Source organism: Accipiter gentilis, chromosome 7 (assembly GCF_929443795.1).
Source record: "Accipiter gentilis chromosome 7, bAccGen1.1, whole genome shotgun sequence".
Classification (NCBI taxonomy): domain Eukaryota; kingdom Metazoa; phylum Chordata; class Aves; order Accipitriformes; family Accipitridae; genus Astur; species Astur gentilis.
Window position 1 is genome coordinate 26,655,659 of NC_064886.1, and position 23,707 is coordinate 26,679,365.

The 23,707-nt window shown below is 39.9% G+C and overlaps 1 protein-coding gene across 10 annotated transcripts in view; it reads right to left on the reverse strand.

Annotated features, from left to right (window-relative positions):
• CHD9 (chromodomain helicase DNA binding protein 9) overlaps window positions 1-15,477 on the reverse strand; it is a 101,985-nt gene extending 86,508 nt beyond the window's left edge. For 6 of the 10 annotated variants that reach the window (XM_049804420.1, XM_049804426.1, XM_049804424.1 and 3 more), the window contains exons 1-3: window positions 15,238-15,477; window positions 7,027-7,102; window positions 5,178-5,266 (exon numbers count right to left, since the gene is read on the reverse strand). The gene's annotated coding sequence lies outside the window, so the exon portion shown is untranslated. Of the gene's footprint in view, window positions 1-5,177; window positions 5,267-6,452; window positions 6,531-7,026; window positions 7,103-13,089; window positions 14,451-14,940; window positions 15,137-15,237 lie in introns of those variants that run through there. The other 4 variants (XM_049804421.1, XM_049804419.1, XM_049804422.1 and 1 more) reach the window with 4 other exon arrangements.
• Window positions 15,478-23,707: the final 8,230 nt, after the last annotated feature.

Here is a 23,707-nt window from a genome sequence, read left to right on the forward strand (position 1 = left end):
ATTTATTGAACAATTGTCCTTTTTGTTTCTCTCTGCTATACTTGAATGTGGAAATATTAGATGCTCAGCTTGAAAACCGTGAAGGCATACGAAAGCAAATTGTGATGCATTTCTGAAATCAGTTGGCCCACAAGTACTATTTTTCTGTCCTTTCCTTAAAAAAAAAACCTACCTCCTCACATCCAACTTAATGAAACAAAATAAGTTCTGACACAAAAACTTTTTACATGCTTTCTGTAAGTGATTCTCTTCTCCTCTCCATGTCCTTACTCCCTCTCACATAGAAAACAATGGCAGGTTCAATTACGGTTTAACACACTTTTATCCAGCCTCCTCCTTCCCCAAACAGATACGTGGTACCAATTCGAACTTTGGACATGCTTTTACCTTGAGTTGGCAGAAGAGCAGTCAAGGAAATAAACGTTTTGAAGACGTTCATCTATTGGACTTGACAACTACAATGTTAACAATGCAACGACAGCCAGTGTTTTATAGTACCAGTTCCAAAATACTTCTCATGGAAGATAAGCTCTTATTGGGGCTGCATTTGAATCAGAATGGGGAAACTAGTTTTGAATCCCTGCTCAATAAAACAAACTACAGTAAAAAGTTAGATTTCTCTTAGTAAGTACAATTTGACATCTTTGTGCCCTCTTACATTGAGAATTTGTGATGAAGTTGCACTTTTTGTAAAAACTAAATTAATTCTGATACTTTGCATGTCTAAATTGTCTACCATTATTGCATACTGATTTAATGTTAATCTTTACGCAGCTTAAAGTTAGCAAGAACCTTCTACAACATCAATGTCTGAGAACTGCTTGGACCAATTCTAGACAATAAAATGAGCACCAAAACAGAGGTACAACCTGACGAAGCAATTGGAAGACTACAGTTGTTGTATTTGAATTTAAGAAGTTACTGCCCCCTATCAGCTAGAATTGCTTCAGCAGTATTTACTAACCATAGGACACTTGGTAAATTTAGAATTTTCTGCAGTGGGTTTTGTTTTCTTTTTTTAAACATAATGGAACCCAAAGGCATTCAGCAATGCTTCTTACTAGTATTTAGTTTCTCCCTTTGTATTTCACACTCTCAACTTCGTACTAATCAAGCTGGTATTATGTAGAAAACTAAGCAACAGGAACTACTACTACTACAGTGTAACTACTATCTAACAGCCATGTAACAACATCATACATTAGACCTGCTATTCTTAAAAAAAAAAGTTGTGGGTTTTTTTGTTTGGGTGGTTTTGGGTTTTTTTTGTTTTGTTTTGTGTTTTTTTTTTGGGGGGGGGGGGGGGGGGCGGTTTAAGTAATATGAAGTTTTCTAAAATTAATTACCAGGAAACATCAACAGTATCCCCCAAGTTAAACTGAAATACATTTCAGGGTTTGCCATCTTCAGATATGCTAAAGCATCTGGAATTTAAACAGTGAATTTTTTTATTATCATTTGATGCCTCGCACAAAACATAGCATTTTCTCCAAGTAGTATGAAGTTATTCTGCAAACATACATGAATCAGAAGAGTAACATCTCCCAGCTCTTGGGTTTTTTTTGTCTGGTCACTACTCGTTAAACTGAACACCTGTACTTTCTTTAATCTACTAGTTCTTAACATCAAGAGATCTATTTTAAATTATAGATTGAAACCAAAGTATTTGAACAGGAGAAATGGTATTAAAATAGAACTTACGAGTCCAAGTGAATGAAAAAATACTAATTTCTATATAACACATGTTTTTCATTTAAAAAACAAACCATGTTGTATTCTGTATGGTCTAAAACCATCTTTTCAGTTACAAACAGAATATGCATCAACGCAATATTGTTGGTCGTCTTAACCTGCAAAAGCAGCTCTCGTACTACTACTGTAATTTTAACTTTTTTTAAACTTTAGGGTCTTTCTCAATTTTTACTTATTATATTCAAAATCACTTAGAAATGAAACTGGCTATGCTCAGCCTGGTTTGATTCCTTTCCTTAAGTGTATATGCAACAAGATTGAATCAATACCAGAGCTAGGTTAGGAAACTGAGGTTTCAAGTTAACGCGGTTAATGCAACTCCTTGTAAAGGGTTGGGTGTGGGGGGAAATTTTATCCATTTTGGTTGTCCATAACAGTTTAATAACAACCCTTTATTCTTGTCAGAAAGAAAGACCACGAGGAAATAGACAGCCTGGAATTCTCAGAGAGATGATCCCCTTATATAATATGTTAGCGTGTGGCAGATCTGAGTTGTAAAAAGACAAGCTGTAGTTAACAGACACAAGCAAGACCAGAAATTAAGAGAATGGTACAAGATTTAAAGACCGGAAGAAAAGGAAAGAAAGATTTATTTTACAGAATACATCAAAAAAGAATGAACACATAAGAAAACAGAATGGAACAAAGACATCAAATTTTGCTTGCAAGAAAATGAAGAAGGAGTAGCAGTAAAATGCAAGATAATAAAAACTACTGATGTGGTTTATTTCATTAATTGCATTGTTGATTACTTTTGATGACATGACAACAGAAAACAAGCTGCTCTAGTTATAAGCAAGTAAATCAGGTAAAGATACAGTACATTACCATGATATTCACACTTTCATAGTTTGATAGATTAAGTATCACTGCTTCACATGACTAACGTGTGGCAGTATCATAGATAAGAGGAAGCCACTGACTTTGATGGTCATTTTTCACAAAAGAAGTTGAAACAATGGCTATCCAGACAAATAATAGAAGCTATCTCAGAAAGAAGCTAGGGACAAGTCAGTAGACAGAAGGAATTAAAACTGAAGTCATAAAAACATGACATAACAGAAATCCAGACTACAGTTAAAGGACACAGAAGGAGTAAACACAGAGAGTCATAACTAGAGAAGAGTTTTACATTATACGCAAAGTGTTTTGGTTTTTTTCTTTTCTTTTTAGGAAAGCAACGCAACCAGGCATAACAGACTTGCTTCCAAACAAGACATCTGCCAAAGAGACTGAAAAAATCATTATATTTGCTAAATTCTATGTAGCATACAACAGCATGACATGTTTGTGGCTTTTTATGATTTGTCCATCTATTAGCAGATGGAATACCGTGTCAAAAGAGGTAGACAATACCACATGTTAAAAACCAGATACTCAAAAAACTGATCACTTCTGCCTAATATGCAGAAATAATAAAGACATTCCCCCCCCTATATTAAAAATAAAAGACAATTACACTACGATTATTTGTCAGATTTAATTATAACTAAAGCTTTGGCCGAATTAAAAAAGCTGCAGTAAACTAAATAATACAGAAGGTACTTCCCACTGATGCGCCAATATAAATGATATTCAATTATAGATTTAAAGATCAATGTACATGTTAAATTTAAAATGCACAGAGGGATAGCACAATCTCCTCAAAATCCCAGGAATGTAGAAGAACATTTAGACATTCAGTAGCGATGAACTCTCTTATTCCCCAACAGAATGGAATAAGTAAGTCTTTGTACAAGAGTACCATGGTATCTGTAACTAAATATGGATTGAAAAGATGCATTTTCTCTTACTGATATCACTAAAATGAGGAGAAAACTTGTTATGGTAGCCTGTTTCATTAAATAAAAAATTACATATCCAATTCTATATACATAAATATGCATTATTTTATTTTAAAATTGCTTTTCATTGGTATGCATTTATAATTATTTTCAAGTAATGAGCCATCCCTTCAGTAAAATCATACCCTCAACACACTGTTTCATTTAGAATTCTATTGTGCTACATAGTTCACAGGCATCATGCTAAATACTCAAAAGATAACTCAAGTACCTTGTATGTTGATTTGAAGATTAGGAAGATTTGAAACTGATGGTCTTAAATCTGAGGACTAGGTTCCAGTCCACAGCTACAGTTCCAACTAAGTAAGAGCATAAAACCGGAGCAAACGAGCTTGTGTGTGATTGTCATAGTAATTCAGAGTAGTCTGTTCTCATACCTACACTGGGTTTGCTTGCACCAAGCCCCTCATGTAACTGTTTCCCCCTTCTACTCCCCAGACATGCACAACTCCCTTCTACCACCTCTCCTCCCCTCACAGATAGCCTCTGGGAAATAAATATTAAAGGTTTATATAAGAAAAAAAATATTCAGTAAGTGTCAATTGTTATGGTCATTCATAAAAGTTCAAGTCAACCAACATGACAAGTGACATTTCACTTAGAAAGAAACTCCATCTTCCAAATGCACCTAAAGACAAATTTAAATTTCTACCCTTCTCAAAGATGTTTGCCTTCACTATGAATGGGACAGCTTCTTTATTGAGAAGAGCTCTGTGTAAGCTGAACAGAGCAAAACTACACCAAAGAGAAAGTATATTACAGAACTCTCTGTATAAACCAGCGTGATATCAGAAAGTCCTACTGCATATGTTAGGGCCACATACTCTGCTTCTTTAAGAGATCCATTTTAACATTAATTTTTAACTCAAGGTAAATTTGTGAAGTCTCAAAATGATATTATAGCAAGCAGTGCTTAATACATGGAGATAACATATTATATAAATTCTGTAATGTATGAAGTAATCTCAGCTGTTTTATTTAGAAACCTACAAAAATTTAAAAGTATTTAGAAAAAATTGTTTTTTCTAGTGCAATTTTTGTGGTTGTTTTGTTTCTACTGTTTTGAAGTGTGGGTGCGTAATACCACAAAGTTTCTTCAGATAAAATACGGTTTACATTATCGAAAAAAAGTGTTGCTGTTTTTTTAATTGCACAAAATTCAGATCCTTCCCTTTTGTTGCTTTCCAGGATGGAGTTTCTGTCTTCCCAAAACTCCAAATTCAGAAGACGTATGGTGAGATGCACAATTAAAGCCTGTAGAACTATTATATATATCAGAAGAGGAATCTCAAATCACAAACCAATTTTTTAATTATTTACCGATATACCACCATGCTGTTTCTCTACCTGTAATACTGAGTTACAGTGATTTAGTTAGAGCATTGGTACTTAGAACTCCAAAGTTTAATAACTGGCTGGAGTCTAAATTAAGAGCTAGCACAGGCAACTAAAGAATGCTATATTATAAAAGTGTCTGATTGACCTATAAGACATAAAAATAAGTTGCTGAAATCTAATTAAAAAATATATCACAGAATACTAAGGAGAAGGGCCCAAGTTAAGATAAAAAAATGTCCTTACCCATGAATCTAGAACACATCTCTTCTATGAAGAATTAAGAAGCTCAGAGATGTGCTTTAAATCCAGATGGATACTTCATCATTAGAGACCTGAAAATGAAACATGGTAAATGAGTCACACAATAACCAACTTCAGGAGTATACATTCAAATGCAATACTTTAAACTCAAAAACATAACAGATACCATAAAAACAAGAACGCCAGATTTAATACAGAATCACTAGTAGCCATGATTTTATAACTGTCTGATAAATAGGCAAGTAAAGTGCTCATTTTGTAGGACCACTGCAAAACAACCCAACACTACAAACCTCTAAGTTTAAAGGGTAGAGTCTGTGCCAGAATACTAAAAGTTTTAGGGCAACTAAGACACAATATAAAGACAAAAAAAAAAAAAAGTTTGTGAGGTTAGGTTTTAAACCTGTCAATGCAAAAAGCCCTGTACATTCTATTACATACTGACAGATGTACTTGCCAACAGGAATTGACACTGCCTTTCTAGGGGAGCATACTTGCAGAACAGTTTTATGCTACTCCTTGCCTTGACAGTAGGCAGAGGAGCTCAAATTCAAGAGGTTCTTTTTTAAGCTGAAAAAGGTTTCAAAACATTACACAGTTTAAGGGAAAATGCACAATGAGTGAAAGTAAAGGCTTCTAGGGCCCGTGTGTAAAAGCCTGATAGCAAACAAAACCACCCTCTAACATTAACAGACAAGACATAAGTTAGTATATAAACTTACATTCTATACCAGTGTGTTTTTCCATAAACAGTGCTACCCTTTCAAAAACATGATCATTCTCTCCAAGGCACAGAGCATCCTCCAATTCCAATAAATACAGATTTCCCTCTCCCTAAATATAGTTTCTTGGTGACAAACTCTTAAACACCTTTGCAAGACTAATTAATACAGTTCAACATTTAATCTTTACTAAAAGACAAGATAGTATGTATCAGTGCATTAAGAAGCAGATTTAACACAAAGACTATTTCTTTGCCCCACATCTTTGAGACACCGTTGTAATGTATGTCAAAGATATTAATTGGTTATAACAGCTATCAAAACCTGCAATGTTCCAGTAAAAAATTTTATTCGGTACTAATTTGGTACATAAATTATTACATTTATCCCCCTTTTATTATTCAGTAACTTCAAGACTTATGCCAAGGTTGCTAAACTAAAATGTCTCAGCTCTACATTAATACAGACACTTAAATAATGTGCAGAGATTTTTTTCTAGAATTCATAAACAATAAGCATGTACCCAAACACATACTTAGGTGAAGGTTGCTAAAATACTTCTTCTTTGCCATCTATGTGAAGCGAGACGAACTTTGTATGAGAACAGACAGAAAACTTCCTCTAGTTGTTGTCATTTTCTATACTGGAACTCCCACCATGCAAACAGAGCTCCCATCATGCAAAGTCCTCTTCACATCCAGAAATTAGAATCAAGTTTGAAAGTATTTAACTGTGAGCTTTTATGCAGCCTTTCAATATATATTTTTATTTCCTTAACTTCTGTTTATTTTAAAGTTCTTTGTTGACGAAGCAAAGTTGTAGCATGAAGGTTTTACAATATAAAAATTAACTGGAGGTATTCAAGAATTTATTTTTATTTGATAAAAAAAAAAAAGAAAAATTGAAAACCTGCAATCAAGTAACTTATCCTAGCTGTAAGAATTCAACAGTAAAAAAAGAAACCTAATTCACCTGTAACTACCATATAATACAAACACTATCTTTAAGTTCTTGGCTATCCAAAACAGCTATGTTTTGGATCCTTCCTCAACTGGATTCTTTGTGAATCTTCAAAATAAAGAAAAAAAAACACAAAAAACGTTTCTTACTCTAGGACAGCGTCCACTTGCTTGAACAGCTTCCAATATGGAGACAATTGTAGAGTACTTAGAACTTTGAAAAATCCTGTGTTGAAAAGAAGAAATAACCCATATATAACTAAATATATGTTCACCAAAACTACAATACATTATTCTAAACGTAAAATACAAGAAATACTTCAGACAGCAGAAGAATCATTGAAGATTATACTAAGTGCCAAAGAGAAATCCACACAAAAGGAACTTAAAGCTTTCTTAAGAAGCAAAATGAGATCTATCTCCACAGATTCTCAAATAAGCTATATTGCATGTTAACTTTGAATTACATACATATAAATATGTATGTGTATATATATCTGTTAAATGTGATACAGTAAAAAAAATGTTCTGCAAAGTCTCCTTCTTTAGAAGAGAGTCTTAATGCTTGCTTTTAAATCTTGAATTGGTAAAATTCACTGATATACAACAAAACTTATACGTTATTAAGTAGAACCAGAACTAAATTTGTTACAAGCATGCCTAGATACATATTAAACTATGTTAGAAAGTTTTTTAAAAATTATCTTCTACAGCCTAACTAACATAATATCTTCGTAAAATACTGAAAGACACATGTCCCTAAGTGCACATGGATTTCTTATGTTCTTGATGGAATCCTAAAGTATTACTATTCCTAATCAAAAAATTTGAACAATAGTAATCTTCCTCATTTTGGACACTAAAATGCAGACTTTTGTACATGTTAGTTTAACAGGAAATAAACTATTCACTTCAATTAGTTTAGAATAACCACTTTACCCCAATTTCTATTTTTTAAAAATCATGTAAATTTAATAAAAGAAATGAGTTTTGTACAAAATCCTTGTGTACTTTTATGTCTTCAGTCTTTGCAAATACCTTTAGGAAATTTAACAGCACCAGTTTAAGAAGTTATTATTTTCAACTACCTTCTTCACCTCTCTGCCAAAGGTTATTGCCCTCAAAGCACAGCCTGTAGAGCAAAATATGTACATGTGCATCAGCTGCTTCAGTGTATAGTCCCCCAATTTAGTTTTAGCCCTTCCTCTTGTCAGTTTAAACAAACGCATTAGACTTTGCATTAAATGGCTGAGGTGTATACATACATTCTATTTAGTCCTTTTTATTTTGTGGGCATTAATTGCAATAAAGGGACAATAATAATAATACAGAGAATGACAATATCTTAATTTGCTACAGTTGACTGTGAGCTATAAAGATACCAAAAGTTTGGATAACCTTCTTGAAAAGAAGAAAGTCTACCCCCGAGTCAGTTTATTTTAGTGAAGAAAACTGTTAAGAAGTTCAGGGGTTTGGCCACAAGACTACTGAAGGAAGCTATACTAGTAAATAGTTCTGTTCTTTAAACATTATTGCCATTTTGCTTCTCCAAAGTGTAACTGTGAAAACTCAAATTTCAGGAGTCCAGTGAGTTCCTGCTTATTTTTCTAATACAGATAACAAAATTTCCCAATGTTCTTTTCCTCAGGTTTGAATACCACAACCTTCTTAAGAGATCTGCCTACAAATCTTAGTGTATCTCTACAGAATAGGAACGCCCCTTTTTATCCTCTTTAGTTGACAAAAAACTTAGAATAACATACTCAGTGTAACATATTTGTAATTTACAGTTTACTTCAGGTCACTAGAAAGACAGTTACAAAAGCTTCCTTATAAGTTTAAAAAGAAAATCCTCTTGGTGCTGTTGAGATTTCTGATGTAAGCATTATAGGGTTTCTACAGTTTTGTCATTAATTTCAGCATTACACCTTAAATTAGACCTACAACATATGTTTCTGAATTCCAGTGTATTTCCTGAGGAACTACATTGCCATTTTAAGATGTAGAGAAACATTTGCATTGAAAACCAGAAAAAAGTCTTCTCATTTTCACATGTGGCCTAAACCAAGATTTCATTACAAAACATCACAGACAAAAGACTTCACAGCATAGCCCTCTTTCAATTCACAATCTGATAATACACTAACTTCCAATAATTCTCATGTTCTAGCTTGATAAGCATCTTTGTGAACTACTGCAAGTTTATAATCCGGAAGTACGAACTAGAACAATGCAAAGAATCATGCCTGTTTTACAGATGCCTATGGATCATGATCTACGAGTACAGACCAACAGTTGTGAAGACTTGACCCTGACAGAGAAAAGTCTTCTCTACGAAAAAAGGAGCACAATTTCAAGTCTTGACAAAACCAGTTTAAGATACCATGATAGTACTCTACTGAACAGAACAGGTTCAGACTTCCCATGCCATATGACATTAGCGGGCATAAGGAGTTTCATCTATAACAGAAGTCTATACCTTTCAGAGAGAGGCTGCATACAATTCTTCTATTTTTTTTTTTAAAAAAAAACCTATTTCTAAGGAGATTTGATATGAAAGTTTCTCAGAAAAGTTCCTCCCAAGCACATGTTAAGCCAGACACTCTGAGTTCGCGACTTGTTCAATATACTCTTCTAAAATTAAGAAATCAATTACACCTGATAACAACTCAAGCAAAACAACATTTTTCGTCTTGTTTCACAGTTTCCAGAACACTCAGGACACATTCCTGAAATCAACTCCAATAGATAGAGGGAGACTTCAGACAACTTCTACTATAACATCAATACTCTGCCACAAGAGTCTGACAAAGTAGACTTTTAAAAAACTTCCCCAGTTAAATGGGACAATACTCATCTGTCCCTCAAGGGTATCTATGAATTATTCTTAAAAACTTACCTAAAAATCTGGCTCTGAAGCTAAATTTTAGTTTAGCTTCTGAAAACCAGGAAAAAATATTTTCAAAAACTGCATGCTGAAACAAGCAACATCATATTATATGGAATTAGGCCCACTGTCTGTCTTAACACTGTTTTTAATGTTGGTGGAAGCCACTAACTACAATGGCTTTACAACAGGCTAACTGAAAACAAAAACATATCCTATTCTAGTGCTCAGATTTCTTCTAACATATGGAATATCAGATGGGTAGATTTTCATGCCATTATACAGATGAAATCTTTCTGAAGGTTAACCGTTTCTTCATCAGGTTGTTAAGTATCAAATGTAATAAAATCATTTACTCTTCAAAAGCCATTTGCAGAATAATTTTGGAGGAATTCCTGAGTTTTAGTGACTGACATAAAAAAGCGAACCAATCTTTTAATACTGATCATGCAACACAGGGAATAGTGCCCAAGAATGCACTGCAGAAGGAAATAATTTGGTAACCAGAGTTACTACATTTTCTAATATGACTCAGATAAAGAACAAAGTCAATATTACTATTTGTCTTCAGAAAAACGATGGGAACATTTTTCCATCTTCCTGCAAATTTTAACTGTTGATTTAAGATTAAACCAAAAACTTTTATCTTAAAAAAAGAAAGATGCATATACACTGGTGGCCTAAAGAGATTAATATTTGGTATCTCTTCAGTAATATGTATGAAGTTGAGGATCTCAACATATTTGCTCACTGACAGACGCCATATCATACCAACACATTTCTGCTAAATTCTAAGTTTACAAAAAAACGCTTCCTCCCTTGTAACATGCTTCTTGCAGCTCAGTAAGCGAGCATAGTGTAAAGGCAGCACTGAAAGGGGAACTCAGTTCCAAGGTGCTGCCAAAAGTAACCTTTTACTTGATCACTAAAGCTTGTTCTAATATATAACTTCGTATCCATCCAAATACTACAGACACATTTTGGAAGTACTACTAAGATGCTAATGTTTCTGAAGCCAAGCTATAGCTTCACTAACCACACTGTTAAAAAGTGTTGGATTTAGAGTTGGTCTTCTGCAAGTTTTCAACACTGCAGTTACTCAAAACCATGGTCACTGTAAACCACATTATACTTTTTTGATGTAATACTTTGAAAAAAATACTGCTTAAAAAAAGATCTCTCTTCCCTGCACTATTCTAAATAAGAAAGTCATATGTTCAGCCTGCTTGACTTCTGGTCAGCTCACTCTCACATTTATCAATTGGCCAGATAGATAAAATATGAGAATCCTGCTATTCTTTCAGCCAAAGCAAGAGCTGCAAACTCTTTCCAGTGACTGTAGTATCAGCAAAAGAATTACTACTTAGTTTCTTTTGCTGAAGGGGAAAGAGAATACTTCAACGATATCCTAAAATATTTCCAATAACGCTATCAATTCTTGAATGTTTGACTAAATAATCAGATGGTTTCTCCAACACCCATTTATGTGTACACAGATACCTGACATTCCTGAAGCACCATTTCTAACTACAGTAAGAGCACTAGAAAATAGAATGAGAGTACACTATGTGAGCCCAAGTAAGTGTGAGATTTCTAAGTGTTCATTAAGCTCGTGGCTCCATAGTTTAATAGAACAGAGACCATTAAAAGGACAAATATGGATAGGTCAGTGGAAGACTATAAAGTATCCACAAAACTAGTTTGGTTAGAAAAGAAACTGAGTGCTAACTGGATTTCAGTTAAACCCCCCACAAATATTTCAACTGGATGAATTATGAACATAAGTACCAAACATTACTGAGAATTTAGTTCATATATAGTGGTGGAAAGAAGTAGAAGACTGCAATCCAGTCATGAATAGGATCACACTACTCCACTCCATCAGATCCAACTTACTCTAAATTGCATGGAAAGTATCAAAGACAGACAACGATGCAGTGTTTGGACACTTCTTTCTACAGGACTAATATAAAAGGAAAATAATGCACTGTAAGGAATCCAGACCCATAAAATATATAATTGTCCAGCTTACCTGTACTTTTGAAGTGTTTGAAGGATACAAATACTCTAATCATTGGGAAAATCTACATGGTAAAATTTTAACATGCAGCAAAGAAAAATAATCTTACAACTAGCCCTATAAAGCAAGTAAGAACAAAAGTGCATCTATTTACTTTACGGGTTGCACAAACAAGGCAGCGTGTCAATCTTCTTGTTTTAATCCACCTTGTCTCTCTCTCAAAAGGACACAAATGAACAATGCCTGTTTTAGGGCCTCTATGGTCTCTTAGGAGAGGTTCATGTCATACATCTTTCAGATAACATCACTAAAAATACTTTCTAAAAACCACACTGTGCTTTCATCAACGTTTCTCCATGACTGAATTCTTGGACTAATCTTCAGGAGCATTTAGCACCAGCAGCTCATGTGAAATGAGTAGGTGCTGAGATTCCTCAAAATTCTTGAAAAATTGTAAGACTTAAAACTCTTTTTACAGTAAAAATGACAGCTTTACTCAGAGCGATATAAGTTAATACATCTTCATCACGAAGAGCAGCATAAATTCTTATAAATAGAACTACTTGGTTAAATGCAAACAAGTAAGTTAGCACAAAGTAAACCAGTGCAGACACATTGTAACTACTTATGTGCCTACCCTTATCATCTTGTAAGTGCAAAGTAAATTGATGTAGCTTACCCACCAATGATGAAAAAAAAGAGAAAGCTACTTCAGGTTTACTTTTAGGTTAGAGAGTTCACAATGGGCAGTAAACACAGAGTTGTTGATATCTGAAGTTCACATCCTACCACTTTACTTCCCACTAACTTCTTTGTGTGCCCTTGACTTATACATAGGGCCTGGCACACAGATCCCTGAACTGGTTAACTTTCAAAAACATGTATATTAATTTTTGTTCTTTGGTTTACAAAAACTAGGCATTGAAGTCCATGGTGCTTTGGAAGCCCCATCTGCCAGATGCAGGAACAATGAAAAAAAGTCATTATTAGTTGGGGGTGTGAGTGGTTGGGGGTGTAGAGAAACTTTGTAAGTAGGTAAAACCAAAAGATACTAATTGCTACTCTTTCTGTAAGAGTTAACAGAATATAGGATAAGGAATAATTATGAATTTTAAAATATTTACCTTGTGAAAGAAACTAGCAAAAAGTTGATCTATGCACCACCAAATTAAAACTCAGAGCCAGGCTAAAAATCCAGATATTGCTCAAAGATGACTGAATGTTAATATTCTGCCTGGAATGCTAGACATATTTTTATTTGCATACAAATGCTTACACATAAAACAAGGTGAAATAATTATTTTACCTCACACCTGCCAGATGGGAACTTGATGGTATCAAATGACAGAGGTTTAAAAACAGATGCAGAGAGTTCTTAGGAGATGGGCCTCGTTTTCCTTAGAGAAGAGGATTACTTTTTACAGCTACTTCTTACAAAGTCTCAAAAAAAGACACAAGAGGAGAATAAGAAACCTTATCCCTTTACACAGATTGTTACTTTGTCCCCCATGAGCATGCATTGTAACACTGAAGGGTTTGGATCTCTTCTACTTAAGGGAGTGAGACTGAGCTGTATTTTCTCACACCGATGAAGTTAAACAACTTTCATGTACCGAAGGAAGTTTTTAGTCGCTAAAGGTTCAAGGCACTTATGATACAAAGACAGTGAGGAGTGCAAACCATTTCTTACGAACTGAAAGTGTATGCATCAACCTCAATGTCAAAGCTATACAGCCAAATGAAAGAATTCTGGACTCTTCACAGTTTTTATCCCCGTTCACAAAAATTTGTGCATGAAGAGGGAATAATGAGGTTTTAACATTTCACTGCTTTAAGGCTCAGCAGGAAATAGCGTAATTTCTCCGCTTCACCTTATTCATCTTCAGAATAAAGATGCATGCCACCTATCCACCCAGAACATATAGGATCGAGCTAGCCTCAACATCCTCTCCTTGTCACCACCGAAGGAAGTCAGGCTGCGGCCCCTACCTGGAAAATGTCAGTCCATAAATCCCAACCTTGCACTTTCACAGCCAAGTCCCTTTCTAAGCCTCACCCATGCAGTGGGAACCTGCGGCCATGTGCCACCAGTTCTCCTCGCCCCAGAAATCTTCCAGCCCAGACGGACAGCAGACTGCATGCCCATCTCCATCTCTCCCAGACACACCTCGCCCAATGTCAACCCTCCCCTTCCATATTCCTTTCCCCAGCTCCCACGTCTTCTGCTGTCATGGATCCAAGCCAGTGGGCTGCCAAACCCAGCTCCTCTTTTTCCTACGGCTTTGCTTGCCCTGGGAAATTATTCTAACTCCTCTCTCTGCCCCCCTCTATTACCTCACGTAGCGAGAAACCAGGTCTAACATTCCCACTTCTCTGCCTGGGAGGGTGCCACCTCCCTTCCCTGCCACGCAACCCCCCTCCCAAAGAGCATAAGGTGGCTGCGGGTATTCTCGCCCTACCTTCCTCCACCCAACCCTTTTCTCCCACTACCACCTTCTCGCTGGGGGAGAGAGGGACATCCGACCTCTTCCTCGCACTTCCCTCAGGAGGAGACCAGCCCTGTTCCCCTCGCCCTGCCATCTTCTCACCTGAAAGAGGCCAGGGGCAGGACATCCAGCCTCGCCCCCGCCCCGCTACCGAGGCAAGGCCCCATTCCTCCCCTCCAAACTTTGCCCCCACCCGCCGGCCGCCCCTCCGCCCGCGGGCCCCGCGCCGCCCCCTCAGCCCCTCTGCGGGGCAGGGAGGACGGGGGGCGGCGGGGACCGCATCCCTGGGCGCCCCCGCCCGCCCAGCCGCCTCCATCCTGCCCCGCGCCACCCCCGCCGCCCCCAGCAAAAACTCGCCCCGCCGCCGCCGCCGCCGCCCCCCTTCCTCCTCCTCCTCCTCCTCCCACCTCCGCCGGAGAGGTGCGAGGGACCGGCGAGGAGCCCCGCGCCCGCCGGCTCCGCCGCCGGTGTCGCGAGGGGCGGAAGCAGGTCGAGGCGCGGCGGCGGGGAGAGCCCGGGCGACGAGCAGGCCGCGCCGCGCGCCGTCCCCCGGCGGGAGGAGGGGCGGGAGGGGCTGACGGGGCGCCGGGGCCAGCCGGTGTCTCCGGCACCTGGAGCGCGGCCTGCTCCGGAGGTGGCGGGGAGCAGCCCGTCCCTTCGCACGTACTCACCGCCGGGTTCGCCATTACGCGGCGGCGGCGGCGGCGGCAGCGCCTGGAGCCGCCGCCGCTGCCCGGCAGGAGGCACACGCGCGGGGAGGAGGAGGAGGAGGAGGAGGAGAAGGAGGAGGAGGAGGAGATGCCCCGCGCCTGACAGCTCCCCGCCGGGGCGGCCTCGGGCAGACGCGGCGGCTCAGAGGCGGCGGCAGGAGCGGCGGCGGCTTCGGCTTCCCCTCCCCCTCCGGGGATTCCCCCCGCCCCCCCCCCCCCCGGGCGCCCAGGGAGCCGCTGGCCGAGGGCGGCACTTACCGGGTGGCAGGGTGGCTGGCGCAGGCCGGGAGAGGCGGGCGGCGGCGGAGCGGGCGAGGGCGGCGCGGCGTGACTGGCTCTCCTCCCCCCGCCGCCCACTGCGCAGGCAGGGCGGGAGGGGCGGCCGGGCTGTGGGCGAAGTTTCACTCGCTCCGCGCCGCGACCCCACCGGCCCCAGCGAACCCGCGGGGACGGGCTGGGGGGCGCATTTGCATATTTGTCACCCCCGCGCTGATTGGCCGCCCGCGCGGGGGCCGCCGCCGCGCGCTGACACGGCGCCTCGGGAAGGGAGGGAGGGAGGGAGCGGGGCGTGAGCGGCAGCGGGGCGGCTGTGCGGGGCCGACGGGGGCCCGCGAGCGGGGGGAGGAAGAGGAGGGCGGAGCGAGGACGCGAGCAGGGGAAGGGGCGTGCGCAGGGAGGAGTGTGCGCGGGAGGCGGGGAGGGGAACGGGAGCGTGCGAATTTCCTTCCCGAGGCACCTTCGCCTCACGCCGCAGCCCCCGCGGGAGGGGGCAGCCCTGAGCGGGGAGGGGGGCGGGGGGAAGCCGCCGCGGAGCCGCTAAAATGGTGCGTGTGAGCGGCGGGGCGAGCTGATCCAATATGGCCCCCTTCGCTGGCAGAAGCCAATCCCGGGCGCGTTTACTCTGGAGGCTCCGGCAGAGGCCGGGCCCGGGATGCGGGGCAGGCCCCGCTGCTGGCGGCCGCCCCCCGCTGAGGAGAAGGCCGCCGCGGCGCTGGCTGGAACGGCGCCCGCCCAGAGTGCCAGCCCCCGGGCGGCGGGGGGAGCGGGGATTTTCCCTGGGAAAGGGAAACTTGGAGCTCCGGCACGTTTCCGAGAGGCGCTTACGCAGTCGCTGTCGGCGGTTTCCTCATGACGAGCGCGGCGGGCGGCCCAGCGCCTCAGGGCAGGGCAGGGCAGAGCCGAGCCCGCCTCGCCGCCGGGGCCGGGATTCCTGCCGCGGCGTTACCTCACGGGAGGAGGGCTCCGGCGGCGGCCGGCGTGCATACACGTTCGTTCGCTTTATTAGAATAGCGGGGGTGCGTTCCACACCTCCGCTCGCGGTACATAGCTAAGACTCTCTCTCCTCCTCTCTAGGGAGAGCCTGTGTGACCAGGAATTCGGTTAATTTGACCTCCTGGTGGCATCACCGGGTTTTGCATTGAAGCCCAAGTACTAGCAGGGAGAGCAAGGAGAAGTGCCGCCTTTCAGGGGTAAATAAAGGTGGACATCAGGCAGGGCGAGCATAACCTCAGGCACACCGGATCAAGCCACTTTCGAATGGATGGCTTGAAGGGGCTAACAGGGCACGCGTTCCCACGAAATTAACTGTAAGCCTTTCCCTTTACACAAGTTGTTTCAATCATGTAAAGCAAACTGCATCAAAAGCCAAGTATTGATTTCAAGATCAAAATTCAGAAGCAGCAGTTGACAAAACACTTAACTTTCGCATTATCTGAAGTAACTTTTGAAGAGTCTTGAGCTACAAAGTAGCTACAAAGCTTAAATGACCCGTTTCCCTGTACCAGGAGACGGGAGCAAAAAGCTGGAGGAGCAAGTTTCTAGCGTGGTTGAAAGAATCACTGAAGGGGCTTGCTTGCAGTTTTAGCCGTAGTGGCAGATGAACGGAAAAAGCTCTTCGGGTGACCAGTTACAGAACTCTTGCTGAGTTGACCTAAGGACTAAATTGAGAATTCTAGCAATACAAGAGACTTCCCAATCAGAGTTATCGACACTTGGATATCAGGCCTGGGAGGACCGTATGCACAGAGGTAATGAGAAACCTCATCCTAAGGCTTCCTTCTGTAGTTTGCCAGCAGGGAACTGGGGATATACTTCTAATTCTCTCCAACCTGTTGCTTCTATATTTAGGACATCATTTAAGAGAGAAGTTTGTCATTTTACCCAGTATCAAACTTCTTGTATATCTTATATGCTTAATTATATATTGTAATACATTAACTGATTCAGGGTTTCAAAATCATCAGAGCTTCTGGAGATGCAAGCATAAGGTAGGTTCTTATTCAGCATTAGTTCAGAAGACAAGCCTTTACACAAGCTACTTTAATGTTTTAGCTTTACAGCACCTTTGTCTTTCTCCCTCTCTCTTAATTCCTTCATGGCTAAAACTTTAATCTTGTTCTCAAGCAGTTCGGAAAGACTACTGTTAGTAGTTAAGCTAAAGTTTCTGTACTCACTTTCTTCTTTTAGTCAGCCCTATAGATTTTTCTTCTTTCTAATTTCCTTCTCACCAACAATTTAGAGCAACTTCAAAAAAATGAACATACCTCACAGGTGGTTGGTTTTTATACGAGCGGTTTCTGAAAGAAAACACATATGTCTTTGCTCCTCTAACCTCTACAGAGAAAGAAGCAAACATTTTTATGGAAAGAAGGCAGCCTTTACCCTTTTATTAGAATTAGCCAGCTAATTGTAGTACTTCCTTAATAAAGCTATCAACACTATTTTAACATTGTTAAGGGCCCTCAGCTGTAGATAATGTGAATGGTAATGTCATAAGTTGAGAGCACAGGCTTAGAATGGTAAATCACATGAATGACTGAAAATGGGACCATGTGACTGGTTATTCTGTTGCTCAAAAGGACATTGAATCTCATAAACACTTAATGTCTGGATGGATCCTCTTAGAATTTATAGAAAAAAAACAGGTTGCTTAAAAGTACAGAGTTAAATGTTGATTTTTGGTTTGGGCTTCATTTTTCTCAAACATGTCAGTATCTCATCAGTTTTGAAGATTGCTTTTGTGCAGTGTTGAAGTTTCGTTCTATCAAAACTTCTGCCACTTTGTATCACCACCCCAAAATCCTACTATTGTTTCAAACAGTTGTAATTTTAGTATGTTTTATGTTTTGAGATCTCGGTTTTCTCAGCACTACTTTACAATGTAATTATATTGCCTTGATCTTTCATAGCATACAGATGACTCTTCTAAAATACTGGGTTTGGTAGGAGTGGAAGAATACTTTATCCTTTCCCTCCTTTACTTTCCATAAATATTTTTCTTCAGATGTTGCATGTACAACAGAGTTAGAACACATGTGGGTTTTATGTTCTTGACTCCCACAGAACTACAGCAATTTATTCTGCCTTAGGATTTACCATGTGTGTGCCTCGTAACACTTTGTAGCCTATAAAGGGAGAAGTCTGCGTACTCAAAACAAGGGCACTCATCCTTTATCCTTCCGTGAGCGTGGAATAGAATTTTCCAAGACAAAACAGCAGAGGAAATCAGTTGTTGCACTTGCCTGGGTTCCTGTACATTGATTATCCATGGAAGTTGCTGCAGGTGTATTCAGGTCAGGGCTGGAATGAAGTTCACATGCAACTGAATCAGCTGCTGAGATTCCACTGTTGCCAGAGTGACTGCTTTGATCTCTCTCAGTAGCCACTCTGTGTGACTTGGGAAAGCAAAGAGGAGCTGTCTGCACAGATTGCTGCTATTAGAGAAACTCCTCATACGTCTTTGTAGGCACAGTCTAAAAGCCTGGTAGGAATCTGTGATGCAGGTAAAGACTTACAATGCCATGCAAACCAAGCCCTTGCTGAGGTGTTTTGCCTGCTTGGTGCATCGCCTCTGCAACCTGCAGCATGAATAGGAAACAAAACACTTTCTCCAGATGACTTTTGGAGCCATTAACAACTCTACAAGGTGAGGGTAAGCTCATGTCATTTTACCTCTGAATACATTCCAAGTCTTAAGTTCCCAGGCAGTTCAAGTTGGGGAGCTCTTGCTTGTTTTGTTGTGCTGTTGGCTGGCAGTTTGTACATTTGTTTGATCTGGAATATACAGTGGAACTCCTGCAAGGAGCAGCTATGCTGTACACCTGCACTTATGAAACACTGCAGATGCAAAGTAAGTATATGGAAGCAGATGGTTTCTCTTGTGGCCTTGCAGAGGCAGATGTTAACCAGGGTATGGTTGTAAGTCTTTTTAGATTAGGACAAAATTTAATTATTTTGACTCTGTGTGTGGGAACAATTGTGTCGAAGGGTATGGATCAGAAAGAGAAGCTGGAATTCTGAATATGAACTTTTCATATTGTGATAAACAACTACAAATTAAAATCTGTTTGCTAATTAAATGCGCAAATAATCTACTTTGTAAGATGGAAATCTCTTGGCAACTAGAATGTTTTACTCACAGGATGGTACATCCTAAAATTTTACCTGACCGCTGGATACTACTGATGTGAATTGATTGAACCTGCAGTTAGGGTATCAAAATGCTGATTTCTAAAACTGCTTCCGTTGCTGTTTCCTCAAACACCTACATCTCTAGTTCGATTATCTGGTTGCCACAATGACAGCCAGTGACAAATACACTGTTAATTAATAAAACCATAGTGATAGTACTATAATGAGGTCTGTCATGAAATAGGCAGTGTGAAAGAACATTTTAAATCTGATCTTACTGAAAAAGTATTTTTTTACTAAATTGTGTTTTCATTAAGAAATCTAAAAAGCGTATTTTGGGGGGGATTGCTGGCAGTAACCAATTTTAGGTTTTGTCAAAGGTTTGCTGCATTGTCTTTTGAGAGCAGAGAAGTTCGTATCTTGATAGGCTGAGGCCAGTTTGTGAATCTGGGTGTTGAGAGTTAGGAGATTTGTGAATTGGAGTTGAAAGTGTGGTCTGTGAAGATCACCTTCAAAGAAGAGAGGTGATACAGGACCTCTTCTAGGCACTTGTGTTAGGAAGAAAGTAGCTCTTTAAGGCCAGAGTTGGAGGTTTTGATGACCAGGTGGAGCACAGGACTGAAGGTCACCTGACTATCTTTGGGCTGCATAAGACAACACTGAAGCCTTGCTATAGTTTTCTGTGGAGTGGTTGAATGCAGAGAAGTTTCAAAGAAAGAAGGAAAACAGTAATAGCGGTAGAAATAGCAGGTAAGAGGTTTTATTAAAGCAGAAGCATGCTGCAGATACTCTGTTGTTTTTAAAGGCTAGAGGAAGCCTGGAAGTGGCTTAAGTGATCTGGTAATAGGGTGAGTATTTTGAATTGTGCTAGTAAGTAAGATGATGAAGCGAATGCAGTAGTTAGAGCCTTTTAAAAATGCTGTTTCCTGGTTTTATCTGCATTTCTCTTGTTTGTTTCTATTTATAGAAACTGAATGGGTATGCCATTACCTGATTTTTGAATGTAGAGCTTAGAGTGAGTGTAGTATTCTCTGTGAAGTTTTATGCTGTTAAATATTTTTTACTAAGATTTATTTATTGTAGGACTAACTATGTTTTTATTATCCCTGGCTTGGCTTTAAAGGTGGCTGGAGTTGTGAACTGCTGCTTGACTTTGGGAAAACTTCTAGGATATTCTTAATTAAGGACTAAGTAGCTCTTATGAGGAGGAGAAAGGAGAGGCAGAGCGTATGAGGGATTTGAAGTAGAGGTGTACTTTTTGTTTTTTAGTAAAAAAAAAAAACTGTCCTGGAGGTGTCTGGCTCCTGACTGTGAGATGGTAACGGGTCTTCTGCTGGAACTGAATTCTTTTCTCTGCTGTTGTTTTCCTTTGCTTTTTTCTTTGTCCGTAGAACGTGCAAAGAGCTGTTTTTAGGTGGTGTGAGATAAGACTGTCTAGTGGAAGGGATATTTAGGTAGTTACAGCCACAGGGTTTTCTTTGTAAAGATGGATAGAGGATTAGTGGTAACAACTTCTCCCTGTTGCAGGTTTTTGGTGTTCTTACTTGTGAAAGTGATAAGCACAAACTATGGGAAACTCAGATACATGTTAAAGATATAAAGCTGTGATGAAAGTTTGGTAAGGACTGGGAAGAAAGGGCACTTTATGTGGAGCTTTATCTAATTCCAAATACTACATAGGGAAACTCTTCAGTTTAAAGGAGGCTTAGAAACTCTTCAGGTAGTTTGAGTGTACAAAACAAAATGTAACTAGTTTGTCAACTGTTGTATTCTGGGACTGTAGTAGGGAATGAACTGTCCTGAAGGAAAAACAAAATTATAGTTAAGGACAGTTGCACTATAAATAGGGTTCCTAATCATAATTAATAGGTTTGTGGGACTTGCCTGTGTAGCTCTTGAGGTTCCTGCTTCAGGACTGTTTTGCAGTCCAAAATTAGCTGTGAAATCAGATAGTATTGTGGCCCCTTAAAATTGTCAGAAAACATAGTAACTTGTGAGTACTGGTATGACCTATATGCTGGGGTCTCTCAGGCAGCTCTGAAAATTCAGCTGGAAATACTGTTTTATGTAACGTGGACATCCATATTAGTATGCATAGTGTTATCAGTTGTGAGCAGCATACGAAGTATGTCCCTAAAATGTTAAGTTTTAATGTAGTAGTACTTTGGTGTAAAATGCTGTTTGTTTCCTTACTTTGTGAGTTATATTGCCACAAAACAGGCAACAAACTGTGAATATTAATTATATTATGCTTTACTCTTAATTCCCTTTTACTCTTTATGTGATACTAAGCCAGTGAAATAAACCCAGGAAATTGACTTGTTTCCAATAGTGCATCATGCATGTATTGTGTCATGAGAGTCCTATCATCACAGATAGGTGTTTGAAGAGTTTGGGTTTGATATCTCAGTTTTGTGTGAGGCATTCATTTATCTGATGTGACATGATAAAGCAGAGCATGACTGAGAGGTATGAATGGGTGCTCAAAACCAACCATACAAGACTAAACTTTTTGTTAATAAGTGTAGAAAGCTTCTTCTGCCCTCTTGTGGTCTTTGTATAGATGTATTTTTGCTCTGAAGCTGTTAGAACATTAATTTTCCTTTAAAGCTGAAGTTTTAGCTTTAAAGTTAAAGATGTCCTAATTCTGGTAGGCCAGAGCTAATGTTACAGGATATGGAGTATTTTTCTATGATAAAATTACTAGCTTTATGGATGACAGGAGAGCAGTGGATGTCACTTAACTTTTGCAAAGCTTTTCACACTGTCCCCTGCAGTATTCATGTCCAAGTTAGGACTTTATGCTCTGAGTGGGTAGATATTCAAATGAGTGGAAAAGTGGATGATCAGGCGTGGAGAGTGTGTAATACTCTATACAAATGCTGGTAACAGAATACCACGGGGATCCATAGTGAGAGTAGTTCTGTTTAATATCTTTATCAATTGCTTTGAGGAGTTTGCAGGTGATGTGAAAATGGGGGGGACACCAGTTGATGTGCTCAATGGCAAGACTGCCATTCAGAGAGCTAGACAGGCTAGAGGGCTGGCAGGGACTTGATTTCCTGAAGCTTGTTTTCTAATACCAGATCCCTAGAATGTCTTCAGAAATCTGTGTTGTCTTGAACATGTTCAGAAACTTGTTTTGTAAATCTAAATAATGTAACATGCCAAACCAACTAGTCAAATTTTTGTTTGAGAAATGTGGATTATCATTGGTTGCTTTACAAAACTTGCAGTGAAGCTATAAAGCAGTGATTCAATCTCTCGTCAGTGTTGGCTTCAATAAGTAAACCTCCAGTTTGCACTGAGGTGATAGCCAAGTAATCATGAACCTGGAAACGAGGATGTGTTCTTCATAGTTCTGTATTGTTAACTTAGACTAAAACTCATCTGCTCTCTGACAAATTTAAAAGAAAAAAAGTTGGGTTTTTTTGTCAGTCATGGATTGCATTTTTAAAGTGAACCATTTTCCATTTGCTTTTAATTTGATACATGTGGAAGCAAGAGCTGCAGTTTGAGATCTCTGTAAAATAAATTTGGTACTATGTAAACTTCATCAGTACCATATAGCTTGTGCAAATTGTTGTCTTGTGAACTCCTAAGGTATCATGGAGTAACTGCTAATATTACCAAATTCTGTAAACTGTGTAGTTGACTACTTAAAATATATGCACTGCAGTAATTTACTTGGATCACCTGCTCTAGACCAGAAATCTTGTTGATCTCTATAATACATCTCCAGAGTGGCTCTGTGTGACTGCTATGCCTGCCATACAATTTTCAGTAGGGTACTGATTGTGAAACTTCTAAACCAAAGAAGTTTTACATCCATGTGCCCCGAAGTATCTTCTCCTGAGGACTGATACGAGGTAAACTGTGTGGGATTCAGCAGTCATTTGGCGAAAGTGATTTAGGCAAGTCCTAGTAAAGCCCGAGTACTGCAAGAGCCATGCAAGCAGGCTGCAGCCGTCCTGCTCATCTGCAGTACTGAAACTGTCCAAGAGGGAGCTGAAGGCAGAACAGAGATGTGGCTGACTGCCAGTGGTTTTAGGAAGTCACAGGAGAGAGGTTTTGTTTCATTGGGTTTTTGCAGCAATTTGGACCCATGTGCCTGAATTCAGTTGAAATAATTCTTTGGATCTGGTCCTAACCAAATGAAGTTCCTTTGGACCTTGACTCTCTGGGCTGAAGTCAAATATTTAACATCTGCTTACAAGTGGTTAGTTAATGTAGTAAGATGAACTTTTAAAGATTTGTGAATGTTCTGGCTTGGATTTCTTGTGTTAAGCTTCATTTCTGTGAAACTTATTTAACGGTC